Raw genomic sequence first — 19424 nt, 5'->3', positions numbered from 1 at the left:
GAAAAAGTGATAAAGGAGACCTTTAGGGAGGTAGTAGTGGTTCCAACGGAGAAGAAAATGATGAAAAATTCGATCCTTTAGATGGTAGGGAGATTTTATAACTATTTGAGAACCATCGTATCCATACATAATATTTCATAAAGTAAAATAGCGTGTATAAGATTCTATGTAATTGTCTGTATTAATAAGAATAAAGCTCAAACCTAAAATGTCATTGTTGTATCATGAATGCAACATGTACCCTTAAGTGTATTCTTTTACTTATTTATGTAAAACATGAAAAATGGGAGTTAATAGGCATAGAAGATAGAACACGGCATATATATAGCAATGTACGTGAAATTTTCACATTTTAATTTTAAGAGCATGTTCATATCACTCATGTTGAACAATAAAAATGAAGTATAGAAACTAATGGTGGTAATTCAATTCTTATAAAAGTAGTGCAATTATATTTAATTTGCAGGCATCAGATTCTGCAGTAAGGACAAAGTAGTAAGACAATAGTACCTTTTCATCCTCGGTAGGTGCCTGGAACATGTCACACTGCAGTGAGCAGTAGTGAAAATACTTGAACTTGGGCAAACCTTGTAGTTTCAATGACCTCACACAGGGACACGGGAACGTAAGCTCTAGATTTGCTCCACTTGGATCTGCATTATCCTCTGCAACAATTTCCATCAATTCCTTACAGTCTTTGACTACTAGTTTTTCAAGATCTTTGGCTACTGATGCCGGAAACACACTTGTAAGGCATTTACATTTTTCAACAATAACATGTTGCAGATGTTGCACGTTTAGAATTCCATGAGGATCTTCATTCCAGACATTCTCCAGTTTTGGCAGCCTCACCAAAGTCAATTTCTCGAGGGAAAAAGGGAGAGGTCTAGGGAAGGCAGCTGCTCCCAATCCCATAGCTGTTTTCACGTCAAATATGCTTTTCACAGAACCACAGTTTCGGACTTGTAATTGTTCCAAATTAGTTAAGAGAGGAAGTAAATAGAAGGGTATGACAACATCTGTTAAAAATTGGCATCCGGCCACAGTCAAAGACTTCAACTTACTGAAGCACAACTTTGGGATCGGCCGTACTTGCAGTGGGCCACGCCATATCACTTGTAGTAGTGGGCTATCTCTGAGACTAAGAGATGATTCAGTACTTACAGACTCCAAAAGCTGTGCATGCAAAATAGGATATTATATAAAAAAGGCTAATATGTCAGTTTCATAGCTCGCCATTACATTACAACAAATAGATAGATTAGTCATAAATCAGTTACTGTATTAATACTGAATTTAGTTAATAAAAAGACAAAGAAAAAGAGAGGAACTTGATATTAGACATAGAAACGCATGAAATGGCGGAGCTTGAGAAAAAAAAATATTGGAGGAACCAAAATATTTTTTATATAGTATAATTTTTTTTTTTACTTTTGTTTGAAAAATTAAAAAAATTATTTTCCATTTTTTTGTGTGAAAAAATGAACATGAAACATTTAGTTTTTTTTTATATACAAAATATTTGTGTGAGAATACAGGAAAAAAAATATATGGATTTTTTAATGAACTTAAAGAAAATAATCATATTTTTCTCTCTTAAAATTATAGCAATTTGTAGAAAAAATTCACAAAAACAAAACACAAAATTCATAGAAAAATCTGAATAAAAAAATTCAAACAAATATGGGTTTAACAAATGCAAAAAATAGTTCTATATTATAAAGAAGATTATTAGTTAATAAAGACAGCTATTTAGAATATAAATTATAAGATCATAGATTTATTTTATTATTTTAAGATAAACCATAAATAAAAATGTAAAATTATATATATATATATATATATATATTTTAAAGATTTAATCCATCATATTATCAATTTAAATAAAAAAATTATTATTTTTTATTAAATTATTAACTTGATAAGTGCTGGTTAAAATTAAACACATATTATCACGATAGAAATTATAATAATGATAATCAATTCTTTTATAATTATAATCTAACTTATTTTTTTATCATAAGATTATTATAAAATGAAATAATTAATTTAAGTGAGAATTCTTAATTGTTAATATTGTTTTAAACTTTCAAAGGAAAATTCTTAATAATAAATATAATAATTTTTTTACTTTGAGGTTATCATATTAATTATAAAATTATTTATTATATTTTAATAACAAACACCTAATATCTTAAAATACATTAATAAATAGATATTAGATATAAACAAATATTTCTAAAATTAATAATTAATAAAAAGATGAATCCATCGACTCTTGGTATCTTGATATAAGATAAAGAAACCAATGTCAAAGAATGATGAGACTGAGTTGTGTGGCAGACACAGATTAATGTGTTGATGGGTGACGGGTGTTTGATATGAAGGGAGCAATTATGTCCGTTCTTTATTATAAAATTACATTCTAACATAAATTATGTTTCATAAATTTAAAATGTAATTTATATGTTAAAAAATATATATTAGAAAATTTAATTATAATATAATTTATATACTTAAAATATTTATTTATTATAAATTACAAATTCTTGTTGTATAAATAAATATTTATTTTCGGCCATTCATTTACTAAAATAATAATTATGGATAGCTGCACAAAAGGTTAAACAAAAAATATAAGTAAATAACATGATAATTTTTTTTTATCAATGATAAAATTATGGATGATCTAGTTTAAGAAATATTTCTTAGGTGTAAGAATGTCATTTTATTTTCATGTTATTTTATATTTTAACAAAAAAAATACATTTTATCCTTATTCATCAATATATAAAAGACATTATTTTCATGAGATTCTTTTATCAATTAATATTAGCGGGTAGTTTTTTATTAGAATATTAGCGAAAGTATTCTAACTTAAAACATCTTTCATCTTTTTCCCTTCAAATCCTTCTTTCCAACTACAAAATCAACCTTATAAATTATAATAACCTCTCATGAGACTTTTATTTTATATATATATAGATGACCACAAATTATATGGATAAATTTGTTAACTTATTATCACAAATCAACATGTTAGTATTTTTAATTAAGTTTTTAACTACTCATATTTTTTATATTTTAATTTTTTCCCTCAATTTTTTGACAATTTTCAAGCATTCATTAAAGTTTTAATTTGTCCATTCTTAGTCATTTATTTTGTTGCTCAAAATTAATCTTAAATATAACATAAACAACGGATTAATAATGAGAAAAATTTCTAGAAGAACTAAAAGTGTTAAAAAAAAATTTAATGGATGACAATCAGTATGAATTGAAGTTTATTTATTTTGATTAAAAAGAAAAGTTGTAAGATGAGGGAAGGTTTTTTTTATGACTACGCTGGCTACATGAAGCACTCAAATTCGTATTATTTTTAATTTCATGAATGAAGTTTTTCAAACAAAAAATGATTAATAAATTTATATAAATGCTGGTTTTTTGAGCTAACAAAAATAAGAAAGAACGAATAAAAAAAATACTAACAAGATAAATAAAAATATATTTAAATCATAAATAAATGAATGAGTACCTGATCTTCCAAAACTTTTTGTATGGTGGCATTCAAGTCTCCTTCCCACTGCCATTTGGCTTCCTCTTTTCCAACTTCATAAGCAGTAACTATGTTTTGTAACTTTGGTGCTCTTGCGCCACCTTCCGTGAATGTTTGCATCATTTGGCATTCACTCACAATCAATACTTCCAATGACGGGAATTTGAATTCACAGTTCTTGTAACTGCAAAAGCTTTTCAGCTTTTTTAGCAACACAAGTCCTATAACAATCAATTTGCCAAACACTATTTGCTCTTCTTCTTCATTTCCCTCATTGGTTACTATTTCCTCTAATTCATCACATCCGCTTATCGTCATGGACTTAAGTTGAACCAAGCTTTTTGCCGTTGAGGATGTCATTAAATTCCTTAATCCTAGACAATCCTCTACGTTCAAATTTGTCAAGTAAGCCAGTGATATCGAGGGAGGAGCCAAATTCCTCAATAAGCTGCACTTATATAAGCTCAAAAGCTCTAGTCTCTGTAGAACTGGTTCCCGTTCAAGTCCTATATCCTTTATCTCTGACCACGACAAAAACAATTCCTTCAGCTGTAATACGGTTCCCAAGCGTGACTCTGATGACTCATTAAGCAAATGTTTAGCGACCGGCAAGTGTAACTTTTCTAGATTTGGCATTCTGTACAGAATCTGACAGAGACGTTCACCATCATTAACTTTGCTCAAGTGAAGCTCTTTTAAACGGTGCATTCGATGTTTCACAGTGTGGCTCAATAACCACTTTTGTGCTTCGTCAAAGTCAATATCCAAATACTCCAAGTTGGGGAATATCTACAGAAAAATAAAACAAAAGTAAATAGTACACTATGAAGAAGGAAGCTACTTTATTGTAAGAGCATTTACATACACTCACATGGAAAAATATATTGCATTTCTCTCTCTTCACTTATTTTACTCCTTGCCTGCATATTGGTTACTCTCGGGTCCCATCAAGACTAAAAAATACTCTTAACAGTACTTTATAGTACTACGGTAAATTAAATTATAATAATTAATCAAACATTCCCTTGAATTCTAAATTCTAAAAAAATTTGTAAGCCACAATGAGGGATTTGGATTTAGATGGTTTAAACAAAGAAGGATTGGGGGATCACAGACATTAAACTATTAATAATCAATTCAAAAAGTTCAATCCATATTATATTTAGCAGGGCTATATCTTTTTTAAGTATGCCACACATCTTACAATATCACTCTCCATTTATGTCTCACAATATGACTTACCTTTTCAGCTGACAAAACTGCTTCATCTTCTTCATTGCTCCTTTCTCCGGTTCCGAATGTTTTTATCTTCTTGTTACATCCCCCTACTGACAACTTCTTCAATTTTGGACACTCTATAGGATGTCTCTCCCTGTAGAAATGTTGGATTTTTGATAGCTTATATAAGTTCATGTAGGTTAGTTCAGGAAACACTAATTGTTCAGTGTTTGTTTCGGATCCATCTTCACCGGCAACAATTTCCACCATTCCATCACACAATGTGACCGACATGTATTCAAGCTTTGGAACATCTTTGGCCACAGAAGCTGGAAATACATTCCTCAGTCTATGACAAGAAAACACATGTATACTCTGCAGTTTTTTGAAGTTAAGAATTCCTCCTGGATCCCTGCTCCACACTTGCTTCAACTTTGGGAGATTCCATACTTCAACAACCTGCAAATTTGTGTCTATCCCACCAGATGCATCTGCTTGCTGAGAATCTTTGATTTCAAAAATCACTTCCACTGACTCACAAGAATAAACCTTCAAGCTGTTCAAACTTGCAAACCATCCTTCCATGTGACGCGGAAAAATTTTGTCTAGTTTATTGCAACTATCAATGTTCACAGAAGTGACACTAGAAAAGGAATCAGCACTCACTTCAGCTTGCCATATGTCTGTTAACTTATCCATTTGGTCGAGGTGGATTTCCTCCAACTTAGGAAAGACGCAGACCTGCACTTTGATGAAAACAAACCATTATTTGGTAATGAAACTAAACAGAAATGCATAACATTCAGTCAACTATAAAAATTTACTTATTTACACATATACACACCTTGTCTGCATTATTTCCTTCTGTGCTAAAAATCTTCTCCATCATTTTACATTTATTTACAAAGAGGCCTTTCAGTTTCCTCAAACTTCTGGCCACGGACAATGAGCACAAATATCTCAAATTATCACAATCTTTCACAACTAATTTTATTAAGTTTTGAAAGCAGAAGTTTGACGGGGTGTGATCGCTCCATATCTTATGGATCTTGTTCATTGAGATTAAATTCAAGTTCTCTAAGTTTGGTATTTCAACCTGCAAGCACATACACAATTAACATATTTACAACTCAAAAATAATTAGTCACAAACTAATTAAAAAATTTAAAGGAAAAATATGCACTATCATACCAGTTCACCAAAAAGAGGAGGAGCCATCTCACTATGCTCATTCTCTATAACAGTAATTTGTATTTGATCCCTGTTTGTAGAAGACCCCTCTACTGTGGTATAAAAACTAGTGAATGATGATAATGATTTAAGTGACAAAGACTTCAACCTAAGAAACTCAATCTTATCAGAATTGTCAGGTATTTTAATGATCTCCTCTAAAGAACCACAATTGGAAACACCAATTGTTTCAAGACTCGCAAGCAATTTAACCATGCAAAAGGAGAAAAGATTCTTCAATTGGTCACACTTCTTGACCTTGATGGTTTTCAATTTGGTGAATGAGCAATCTGTAAATGGACTAAAGCATATCATCTCTGTACCTGAACTAAAGTATATCATCTCTGTCTTTCTTAGTTCGTAGAGGCATAGAGATTCCAACTTGGGAAAAACATCCTGAGGATAAAACAAATCCTTTGAGTTGATGATATATTTGATGCTAGAGTTGTTTACGATGGATAAGTGTTTCAGATGTGGAAATCCATCCAAATTCAACTCATTAATAACATCTTGAACACCATTCAACTCTCCCAACAACAAATTTTCAACTCTTTTAAACAACAACTTTATTCCTTTCTGAGAGTGAATATTGTCAGTGTCATCCTTCAGCTCCAATGCCAAAGATTTGAACTTTTCATACTTATTAGGCATCCTGAAATCTCTAATTGAAAGCGTTTTGAAGTTCCCAATCTCAATCTTGTAATCAGTTAAGTTGTCAAAGAACAATTCATCGGGAAAAGCTTCAGCACATGGAATACTTAAATCCACCACTTGCAATTGATGCAAATGCTTTAGTTCAAAAAGAAATGAAATTTGACTTTGGTTTCTTTCTCCTTCCACCGACACTTCAATGAAGCTCTTTCTAACATACAGCTCTTCCAACAAAGTCAATTTTGATATAAGATTAGGCGGAATCATCTTGGCCATTGAACAATTGCTGATGTCTAGTAATTGTAGTTTATCCAAGTCCTTTAACTCAACTGGCAAATTCTCAATTCGAGATCCAGAAAAGCTGAGAATTCTTAAGTTTTTCAGCTTCCCTATGATGGATAAGTTGTGATCTAAAGTGCATCGCTCCAAACAAAGCAATCTGAGGTCTGATAGGCTTTCAATTGAAGATGGTAAGCTTGATAGTTGAATACCAGTCAACATTAATACTTTGAGCTTTTTCATTCCTTTAAAAAAACTGTCAGGTATTTTTAAAGATGGATCATCGCTGTCAATTTGGAAAAATTTAAGTTGAGGACAATTTATTTCTTCTGGAAGCTCACGAATGATATCACTGTTGCATATAGAAATAGAAGTGCACCTCTCGAGTTCAGGCCAATCATCAAGTTTGTCATTTCTCAAAGTAAATACATTTTTCTCCTTGTGTGCTATAGATAAAGCAGCATCTCGAACCAGATCGTGCATATTGAAATGAATACTAAAACTTCCATCCAACACCAAACCTGAGTCTTTCAGCTTTTGGATTGATGTAGATATTCTGCTCCGAGCTTCCCCAAGTGAGTAGACCCCTTTAAGTATTCCCAATCCAAAGCAATACTTCACCAAGTCCATAATTAGGGGTTGATGACCCATTTGAGCACAAAGAAAGAAAATGGACTTGAGCTCCTCATTTTCTAGACGGTCATAACTCATTTTTACAGAAATCTCCATAGAATTCTGATCTCCCACCAGGTCTTGGTTTTTAAGTTTTTCCCACTCTAAATCGTTTTTGTCTCTCAATGCCCTTCCAACTGTAACTATTGCCATAGGTAACCCTGCACAGTACTTCTTAACAATTTCTTGTTTCCACTTGGACATTTCACCCTGTATTCTAGCCTCCTTCTGAAACAACCTCAGAGCATCATCGTCATCTAATTCCTCTACACAGAAAGTTGACTTAACTTCCATCTTATCAGTTAATACGTTTTTATCCCTTGAAGTTAGCAAAATTTTGCAGCCCTTACAATCACCAAGAGATTTTTCTTTATTCACCTCTTTGGGACCCATTTTAGCATTGCTTGTCTTCGTGTTTAAATCATTATCATCAACATCACCATCAAGTGGAACTCCCAACTTATTCAAGTCTAATCTGTCCCAAAGGTCATCCAAGATTACAAGGATGCTCTCCTTCTCTTGCTTTAACCTCCTTCGTAGACAATCAGCTCTCACATTCTCACTTTTCCCTTCCAATCTCAATCCTAACACGTAAGCAATTTCTTCCTGGATTTTTTGTAGATTGGGATTGGCTGTTATTTCTAGTTTAACTACCACATCAAACAACTTCTTGTCTAGAGATTTCTTCGCAATGTCTTTGATTAAAGTGCTCTTACCCACACCACCAGGCCCATGCAGTCCAATCATTCTGACAGTGGAATCTTCAAGTTGCGCCATTATGCCTTCCATTATAGATTTTCTAGAACCAAATTCTACATAGCCAGCATTAGACAAAGTGACATCATTAGATGTTATGTTCTCCCTGTAGGCAACTTCCTTAAACTTGGAGCACTCATCTATTAAGTTCTTGACATCCTCCGTCATCTCCACTGCTTGTTTGCCTAGCCTGTATCTATTCCACAAGTAAGGAAATAAATCATGGAGCAACCGTGTCTTTCTGTGGCCTTCATCGTTCCCAAACTCCTCCACTTCAGTCTTACATTCTTCTACTTTCCGAAACCATTCTGTAACCTGACCTTCAATGTTGTGTAGATTCTTCTTAGCTTCGTCACGTAGATGATCAACCCTCTCTTTTGCATGCCCAAGATCCTTAATACTATTGTTTAGTTCATCAACTTTCTTCCCGTAACTGAAGATGTAAGCCACATGCCGAATACCCAGGTCCAACACGCAACCAAATGCTTTTTCCCCTACTTTGTTCAAATAATCCATACTTTGTGCTTGATTATCTTGTACTAAGTACGATTAGATCTGTTTGCCAAGAAAACGAAGGTAGAAACAGATCAGTCAATAACTACTTAAGAAAATGATAATATTAGCAATATAAATCACAAGTATCATTGCAAGTACTCTATAATTAAAAAAGAGTTTAAAATAACTGTCCTAAAAATAAAGGAATTAAAAGATATTTGCTAATTTTCATTTCTTTTAGAATTAGAGCTCTTTTCAAACTAATTTTTTTTTTGGTAGAAAAATTTAAAAGTTAAAATTAATTGTTTCATTAGATGTATATATAAAAATAAAAAATGATGTAAAATTAATTTAATAAAAAAAATTAAAGATAATTAAAATTCATAAAGAATTAAAAACATGCATTTAAAACTTTTAATACTCCTAATTTTAAGGAGAATATAAACTCAGAAGAAAACAAACAAAGGACACCCACCATTGGTTGTCTTGATTTATCCAATTTTGCCCATATAAATATAAGATTTGACTCTTTTAAAATGTGAGAGTGCACTTCATAGCATAAAATAGTTTGATAATAATAATTATTAATTAGAGAATTAATAGTTTATATTATTATAACTTTTACTGTACATAATATTTTTTCTCTCCTCTAAGAGATGACCTACTTTTTGACCTTTTTCTACTCCTTGGGAAATTAGTATCACAAAAAGAAGAGTATCTTTTCTAATGAGGCAAGCCTTTCGAAAATTTACAAGTGGTAGGGAGATAAGGAATGTGGGGCGTCTATCTTCGGTGGAGGATGACAATGAAGGTTTAACTTCTTTTTTATTAACAACTGCCCGTTTAGTACTTAGTTACACTTAAGTTTCCTTATCCCTCTTCAAGAATTTACATGTTGATGAAGATAAGGAAACAAACAATGATGTAATCCTATGTATTGTTGGTCGTTTTCTTACATACAAGTCAATTTGCGGCCACAGAATGAAGGATAAGATGGGGAATATGTAGACTAGTGTAAGGAGTCTTGATCAAGGAAGTGATTCAAAGAACCTTTATGTTCCAATTTTATCATAATTGATTGGATATGGAGGGAGTTTTGTCAAGGGACATTGAATTTATGGGAAGAATTCAACTTGAAGATGTCCCTAGTCAGATACAGTTATATCATACTCCTTTTGGGCTTCAAGCCCACCACATTCTAGCGGGATTTATGACTCCGATTTTAGGTTAGTACCTAGGGAGTTATATTGGAGAATTCATGGAGTATGATGCTAGTAATAATTCAAGAGGTTGGAGAACATACATGAGAATCCGAGTGAATATTGATGTCCTTAAATCTTTGAAAAAAGAGATCAAGTTACATAAGTCAGGAAGGAAGTGGCGAATGGTGACTATCAAGTATGAGCGTTTAGGCATTTTCTTTCGTTTGTGGCATTCTTGGTCACAATGATAAATCCTGTGAGACATTGTTGAAAAAAAAAAGGTAGGTAGTGGAATTAATGATTTAATTGTGGGTGAAGCAAAGGAGGAAAGAGGGAATCAATGGTGGCTGGTGGCTAGGAAACAACATATCAAGTGTGGAAAGTGGAAAGTGGAAGTGCGGCTTAAGGGGACGATGGAACGTCGAGTAACAAAAGCAATGCTAATAGCGGGAAAACTAAAGTTACCAATTACCATTAATGGTCAATGCCTATATGAGGTAAGAGTTATGTTGGGAAATATTTCGAAAGGGAATCATAAAGGAGATAGTTCAAATTAATGTAGAATCCTAACAATTAATCGTGATTTAAAATGTCAATCCTACAATTAAGGAGAGTCATAATATTAATGATGACAGTGATAATTACAAAGAGACAGAGCTAAGGAGAGATGTGCAATATGTGTGACCACTCAGGTAGACTACATGAGTATAGAAAAATAAATGATTATACTTAACAAGAAAGACATCTTATGCCTTGTGTTCAATATATATATCAAAACATTTGAAATAATGGATAAAGGACAGTCCTTTTCATCATAAAACAATGCTATAATTATATTTAAAATATCACAAAGATATTTAAAATAAAATAAAAAGTTGTTTGATATTTATAATATAAATATATGTATATATATATATATATATATATATATATATATATATATATATTAATATGCTAACTTTTAAATAAATATAGATATATTTAAAAAACACTAAAACAAAAAATATAAAATAGTAGTCAATTAATACTATAATTTTAAGAGTGAAAAATATTACTTTTGTAACATATAATGATAATAATCTAAAATCTTAAATTCTAGAATAATAATATTTGAAAAAAATAAATACAAAAAAAGTTTCACATAATGATAAACTAAAAACTTAATAAATATTACAAAAATAAGAAACATTTATCCCCGTGGGTAACACGGGGTACACGTGTATAGTTTGTATTAAAAAACCTAAAATGATAATTAAAAGAAAATGGTTAAAGCATTATATTTATACAAAAATAAAAACTTTCACGTTATTTGAAATTAAGACTCGACTTAATAAATTTCACTAAAAATATTAGTACAACAACAAAATGAGGGGGTTTAATTATTATGCAATAAAAATGCTTAATTTTTGCTTAGCTTTTTGTTGGCATAGTTCGGCATAAGATGTTTTCATAATTAAAAATAAAACAAATTACACTCTCCCCCTAAATTTCGCGTTAGCGTTTATTACACTTACACTCCTTTCTAAAATTATATTTCTTTTGTCTCTTCCTAAATAGTCATCATTACTAACATTGTTATTTTTTTTTTTATGAAATGTCCTAAGATCTCCTATCACTCTCGTGTAGATCTCCTCTCAGTCCAAGTTCATGTCAAGTTTTGCCTATGAAAATATCGTTAACTCACTTCTCACCTACCTTGTCAACTCTGTTGCCTTCACCAACCACACAACAACTTCGTTGTCGTCGCCTCCTCCAACGTCATCTACTACCTCTTCCAGTGTCGCAACAACCTCACCAATAACTATTGCTCTTGTAACATTTCATTTTTTTCATAAAATAAATTACAAATAATTTTATTTAAAAATAAATAAAATTTTAAGAAAATAATGAGATTTTTGTAATTAAATAGATAAAAAGAAATAGTTTTATTTATTAAAATAATGGTTTTAAGGTAAATAAAATAAATATATATTCTTAGAAAATAAAAATGTGATTTTATTTATTCATTTGATAAGGAGTAAAATAGAGTTTTTTTAAAATAATAAAATAAAAAATAGAATAAATAATAGGCTAAGAGTATCCTAGTTATAAACAAAAACATATTAGATCAGTTTTACATTTACGATACGTCTCTATGCTATCTCTTTCTCTCAATTTCATTTTCCTTTCTTCCTCTCCCCAAACTCTCTCTTTTTCTTGCATACACTCAAACCCGTCAGTAAAACTACGATCCTGGACTGTGGGATCATCGTAAAGTTTGAACAATTGGCTCATAACACATTTTTGCACATCCCAACCCTTGGAATTTGAGAAATAATGTCTGTGGTGAGAGAAATGTCCCTCGCACGTAGCTTTTTCCAGCATACACCATAATCTATCTCATTAAAACTATTATCTTGAACTCAGTAACTGCTAGATCATCGTGAAATTTGAACACTAGGTTTGGAACTCATTTTCGTACATCCGCATTGTTGAGACTTGCAAAATAATGTCTGGGGTGAGAAAAATATCCCTGGCACAGAGACATTGAAATGGAGGCTTCAATCCATTCTTCTCTCTAACACTTGAAAATCTTAATAGAGCAATCAGAGGAAAAACTGAAGGAATATTAGGGAACCGCTAGAGATGTCGCTATCACTATCAAATTATACACTTGAGCCTGCTTAGAGGTAAGAGATGTGTTTGTCGCAATTGGGGTTAGAATGAACGTGTGTAAGGATCCTTAGAGGATCAAATTTAGATTTATTTTGGGATGTTTATTGTATTGTGACTCTTCCTTTATGATTATAATTACGAGATTATTGTGTTTGATGGATCAATTGATGGTTCAATGTGAATTGGTTGATAAAATTGAGTACTCTTGGTGTTTTCATGTTTTTGACCTATGATTTTGATTCTTTTGATTTCGATATGATTATGTGAAATTATTTGAGGGGTTTAATCATATGAACATAACATATTAATATTGTTATTGTGTGACATGTATATAATGCTTGAGGCGTGATAAGGTGTTGTCTTGGGATTATGGAAGTGTGATAAACTATGTGTCAGTGACAAGTTGAGTAGTGCTAAATTATTAGATCACACAAGTTTATTGAGATGTTATGTGTATTGAGTTGTGAACTATGAACCATATAATCCCATGACTGTAAGACCTTTTAAGGGTGATAAGTTAATGTGCGACGAATATTGTGATGACATTCATTGTGGGAACCTGACGAGTTTAATAACTTTGAGGCGCGACGAGTTAAAATTATTTTGAGAACAATTGAGGAGTCACAAGTTTTGTACAATTCATAGATAGAATCCATGTTCTAAAATATTTTCTAGGCTGGAACTGAATTGGGAGGGAAAGACCCTAACAAACTCTTTGGAGTGTATACCTTTGAGGTAAATACATTCGATTTGAATATTTCTTGAAATCTATGCTAATCCCATGTGGTTGGAGCATTCTCGCAAAATAGAGTGACTCTGACTGATCTCCTTATGATTTTACCAAGTGAGAATGACTTGACTTACCAGCAGTGTGTGATCTGTCTTGTCACATACTCTTGGGCGTTCGACAAGGTTTTTCACTAACATGAAATCACATTGCATAGAGGATTAAGTCTTAGTATATTTGTTGTATAACGTTTGTGTATTGATCGATATTGATTGGTTGAATGATATCTTGTTTTAATTCTTAAGTACGTAAATGATGTGATAAGTGTGAGATGTGATGTCATGCAATTAGTGGTGGAATGACACGAGTTGTACTTAAGTAAGTTGTATTTCGTTTATATGATATGTATGTCTATATTATTTTGTTTCTCTCAATTAGTTAGGAATGTGATAACTCACTCCTTGTGTATTGTTTGTTTTTGGATCTTATGAAGATCTTGAACTTTGTGTTTATGGGAGCACATGATTAGGTGGATAACTATAGAGAATCTCATGTTATAGAACGCATGAACATAATACTCTGACAAGATGTGACATTGAGACATTGATTTTTGCATTATTTGCATAATATTTTGAACAAGTTACTTTATGTTATTTTGTTGCTTAACTTGTTTTCTTTTGTAAAAAAATTTGAATGACCTTATTTTGGGCCAGAGATATTTTCATACCCTTATTTGATACATTTTTAATTCGATGATTAACGTGAATATAAACATTTTACCCTCATGAGTTTCTTTATGTTTGTTGAATAAAATCATTTTAATTAATTCCATATTTTCATGTATCATATTATATAAATATGTGTGTCTAGGTAGGGGATGTTACAACTCTTGCATGTGGTCACCCAGCTCGACAATCTCTATTTCTCCTCCTGCGACGATGTGATGTAACTTGACAGCTATTTTATAAAGTACGACATTGTCATCTTTATTGAGGGTCGAGGACGTGATGGCGACACTCCTAGATCCTCATTTCTTTCTCATTTTTCTCATTATCTTTGACAATGTTAGTTTGTCAGAGGGTTATAGTGCAATGAATGGTAAAAAAAATAAAATAAGAGAGTCTTGTATATGATAAAAAATGGAGCAAAATTGAATGTAATAAGCGTGAATCCCATAAATATTAATGGAACTTACTCTTAAAAATAATAATGACAAAATTAATCTTACCTTAAAATAATAATGACAAAATTAATCTTACCTTCTGATAAATTTACAACATAAGACGAGCCGCCGGGACGGGGACCGGTTTGTTCATCACTGAGACCACGTCAAACATACATTTTACACCTATTTATCAAATGGGGCAAGAGTGAATGTTAAAATACTACTTGTTCGTATACAAGTATCTTGAACGTGAAAGTACTTAAATAATTATAATTTCATGAAAAATCAATCAATTCAGCATTTATTAATTGAATTTCTATTCATAACTATTTTTTTCAAATTTTATATTCTTTTTAATTAGTTAATAATTATTGTGAATACATTTGTACACATACATCAAACTTAAACATATATTAAAGAATTTAATTGAAATATTTTGACATTGTAATATATTTTATGATATCATCTAGGATGTTCAAATCAAAACAAATAAAAAATCACTAAAAAGTTAAAAATTGAACAAAATCTATCTATCTATATATATATATATATATATATATATATATTAAAAAAATTTGTTTTGAATTTGATTTCTAGGTCTATCACATGGTTCGTTTCAGTTTGCCAGGGTGTTGCAAAACCAAACTAAATTGTAAATATTTGTTTATTTTATAATATTTATTACTTATGTAAAATAATCTATGATGCGTATGATAATATATAATAATTATATTGACACATAAAACTTATTTAATATAATCAATTATTATACTTTGGTTAAGAATTAATACATTTTCTTTAAAAAAATTGTTTAGCTGTCATAGCTATTAATATCAATATTGAAGTTTTGCAACCCATTAATTTGTTTCATTGCTAAATGCTAAATCAAATCAATATTTTCATACTTTGAAGCAATGATTTTGGCATTTCTCCCAGAATAAAAACCTTTTGAACTAATCTACGTCAATGAAGTAAAAAGGCAAGGGCGTATTGATTATTCTCCAAATAATAGCTCCTTTGTACATTTTATGTAATATCAAACTAAATAAAACTAATTATAGCAGTTTGAGTTTGGCATAGCCATAGAATAGATTTTCTGATAGTTAATTTTTATAATAGACACCCACTTACTGGTAGCGTCAATTTTTTTAGTTAAATTAAAATATTTTTAAAAAAACATATAAATATAAAGTCTCAAATATAAAAAACCATAAAAACTTATTCAAAGTAAGACACAAATGATTAATTTGGTTTGATTGAAATTTGATATTATATTTATATCAAACCAAATCAAATTACATATGATATTTATATTTGGTTTAAATTACTTTTTAACTAAAAATCAAATGAAATTGTACTGTAAACACCCTTATTATTATTATCTAATTATTAATTATCATATATGTAATTGAATGCTGTTGAATTTTAAAATATTTATTTAGAAATTATCGATCGTTGATATGTTTTAAAAGTAATTATATTACAGAATTTAATAAACTTTTCATACATATTAATATATAATTATATGACAATATAAAAATATTTGTACTATTAGTGTATTTTAATTAAAGTCTAAAAACATATACTCATGCATAAATTTTGGGTTAGTATTCACCTGCATAAAGCATGTATGTATTACCAATTTTTTTTTTACAATAAAAGCTTTTGCTTAAAATTGTTACAAGCTTACGATAATATCATTTCTTCAACCAGAACAGAAACGGGATGCCTCCAAAATGGCATATTTACGCCATTAATTACCTGGGAAATAGTTCCCTTTAAGATCCTCCAAGAACCAAGTGGATACTTAATATAAACTTTTCTTAATTTTCGTATAACTGCAGTAATAAAATTGGCATTATTCATCAATTTGATATGTGTGTGTGTGTGTGTGTGTTAACTTTTAAAATTGATGAATTCAAAATTTGTAACTCGAAAATCCTAGTATCAGCTAAGCAGCAAAAGTTTCAGATTATAGATGAATTAATCATGCTTTGTGTCTAATATGTTTCTTTTAGATGAGCATATATATGACCAAGAGATGACTAGCACACAGTGGTAACTTATAACAAATCTCAACTTCAAATACGAAGGATCGAGTTTTCATGAGTGCTTTAATTAATTACTGCTTACCTGACCACGATGAAGGCAACAAAAGCAACCAGGAGCTCTGAAGAAATCTTTAACGAAAGCAGTGAAAAGGAAAAATGTTATAGGATCCTTCCTCCTTCAATCACTGCAAAGCATTGAGATCACTTTGAAAATGAAGTAGCGAAAACCAATTATTGGCACTGTCAAACTGTATAACAAACCCTGTGATAAATCATCACTTGCTTTGAAAATATATACCAAATACAGGCATTTATCTATTGCCTCTCTTCATTTCCGCAAGCTACGGTCTAGATGTAATACCCACCAAATACGTTGAATTGAAGTCTACTCATTTAATTAATAATTGTTGACTTGTTCATTTGCTTGTTCCGCCGTTGGAAAGTTAAAAAAATTAAACGTGATGCAGCATAGAAAAGGACTTTTGATGTATAATAAAACATGTTGCCCTTACTTAAACTAATCAATTCAACTTTTGTATTTAATCATCACTTGCTTTGAAAAGATACCAAATACAGGCATTTATCCATTTCATTAATTAATTGCCTCACTCGTGATCACATGCTACGGTCCGGTAAAAGCAACCAAATAGGCATTTATCTATTTCATTCATTAATTGCCTCACTCGTGATCACATGCTACGGTCCGGTAACAGCCACCAAATACGCTGAATGGAAGTCTAGTTTTATAACAATTATTGTCGTTGTTGTACATTTGTATGTGCCATTAGAAAGTTAAAAAATTATACGAGATGCAGCAGAGAAGGATTTTTGAAGTATAATAAAACATGTTGCACTTACTTATACTAATTAATTCAGCTTTTGCAATAATTGTTGTCGTTGTTATACATTTTCTTATGTCATTGGAAAATTAAAAGTGATCGATGTAGCTGAGATAATGATTTTTGGCGTTTAATAAAACATGTTGCCCTTAATTAAATGTTAGTTTGATCTATCTCGATCCCGTATTGGTTTTTCCAATCATTCTTTATATGGCTAGGTCAAACTACTCCTGAAGTCGTTTTAGAATATTGTTACATGAGGCAGCCGTCCGCTAGCCAGCCACCAACCATTCAAGTAATCAATCAACAATATACGGTTAATTTATTCAACAATGGTTGTTAAGAAAAATGTTGGATAAATAAATATTTTATTATTTTAAATATTTCATAAATATTTTTTAATTTTTTATTTCTCTTCCTATCATATCATAAATCCTATCATATTTTTTTTCTTTTTTTACTTCTCTCATTGGACGTTGGATAACATTGTGAGTATCCATCAAATATTTTCATAATTAATTTGCTAGATGCAGAAAATTATGATCCTCCAATTAATCACACCAAATAGCTTATGACTTAAATATATATTAAGTCAAAATTCTTTTTATTCTAATATACTAAAAAAAAAGAGACACTTTGTGCCTCATTGTCTCTATATATTTTTTAAAAATAAAAATAAGAGATAATGGAAATTATATAATAGTAGTCAATTTTTTATGGTAGTCATATGAATAAAATAGTGAAAGAGAAAAGTGATTCACAAATGTAGGGGTGATAATATGGGTTGAGTCTAGTGAAACTGGCCTATCAGTCCACCATAAATTTGGCGAGGTAGAGGGAATTGCTTGGGGCACCCAGCAAATTTCCTAAATGCCGAAAATATCTTTATGGTATTTTCGGTTATAAATAGCACTATGGTTTTTTTATATTTCTGCAGCGCTATTTTTTTTTTTGAAAAATTTTCGTAAGTCAATGTATGTTGGTTTCGTTAAGGGCCGTTTGGAAGCGTATTTATTATCCGGTGGTGTACGTGCGTTGGTGAGGAGTATACAATGGATTTTGGTCGGTTTTCGTTGCCAAAGAAGAAGAGGTACGCGAAAAACATACGGATTGGTGATCCGTATGGGTCATACGGATTGTTTTTTTTTTATTTTCAATACTTCTGAATGTCGAAAATGAGGAAGATGCTGACGTTAAAGTTGATTGCTCTTATGCCTTTAATATTTCTGAGGTATTTGTGCAATTTGTTGTTGGTATAATAATTATATTACATAGATGTTTACTCATGGCAAACCTGATTTGAATTGTGTTGTAGTTGTTTGGTAGCCGGGATGAAGTTTTACAATGGGCTCGACCATTGGCTCATGACATTGGATTTGTTGTCGTTATAATGAGGTCATACACCAATACCGGTGTTCGAGGAAGAGCCTCATTTCTATTGATAGCTTGTGAAAGGAGTGGAGAGTATAGACCAAAGAAACATAATTTGGTTAGAGCATGCATTGGCAGTAGAAAATGTGGATGCCCGTTTAAGTTGCGTGCGAAGCCAGTTTTGGGAGGAGATGGCTGGATGGTGAAGTTAATTTGTGGGATTCACAATCACGAAATGGCAAAGTCAATGGTTGGACATCCATATGCAGGTCGACTTATAAAGGATGAGAAAAATGTTGTTACTGATATGACGAAGTCCATGGTAAAGCCAAGAAATATTTTGTTGACATAGAAAGAGCACAATGACAATAATTATACAACAATCAAACAAATTTACAATGCGAGACGTGCTTACCGTTCTTCCATTAGAGGGAGTAACACCGAAATGCAACAACTGATAATGTTGCTTGATCGAGATCAGTATATTCACTGGCATAGGGTGAAGGATGATAATGTTGTACGTGACTTGTTTTGGAGTCATCCTGATGCAGTAAAGT

At 31.2% G+C, this 19424-nt stretch overlaps 1 protein-coding gene and 1 long non-coding RNA gene across 3 annotated transcripts in view; both read right to left on the bottom strand.

The window, feature by feature from the left end:
• LOC114418376 overlaps positions 1 to 19424 on the bottom strand; it is a 236154-nt gene that overhangs the window by 66000 nt on the left and 150730 nt on the right. The window lies entirely within an intron of this gene.
• On the bottom strand, positions 12173 to 16982 carry LOC114418389. Of its 2 annotated transcripts, none has more exons than XR_003668031.1 (3): positions 16740 to 16982; positions 14701 to 14789; positions 12173 to 13634 (listed from the first exon to the last, which is right to left on the bottom strand). It is a non-coding gene; the product is annotated as an uncharacterized LOC114418389 (long non-coding RNA). The 2 variants fall into 2 exon arrangements; XR_003668032.1 differs by lacking the exon at positions 12173 to 13634 and adding an exon at positions 14198 to 14495.

The sequence above is a fragment of the Glycine soja genome, chromosome 7 (genome assembly GCF_004193775.1).
Source record: "Glycine soja cultivar W05 chromosome 7, ASM419377v2, whole genome shotgun sequence".
In the NCBI taxonomy this organism is placed as follows: domain Eukaryota; kingdom Viridiplantae; phylum Streptophyta; class Magnoliopsida; order Fabales; family Fabaceae; genus Glycine; species Glycine soja.
This window is presented reverse-complemented; position numbering and strand designations above follow the sequence as displayed.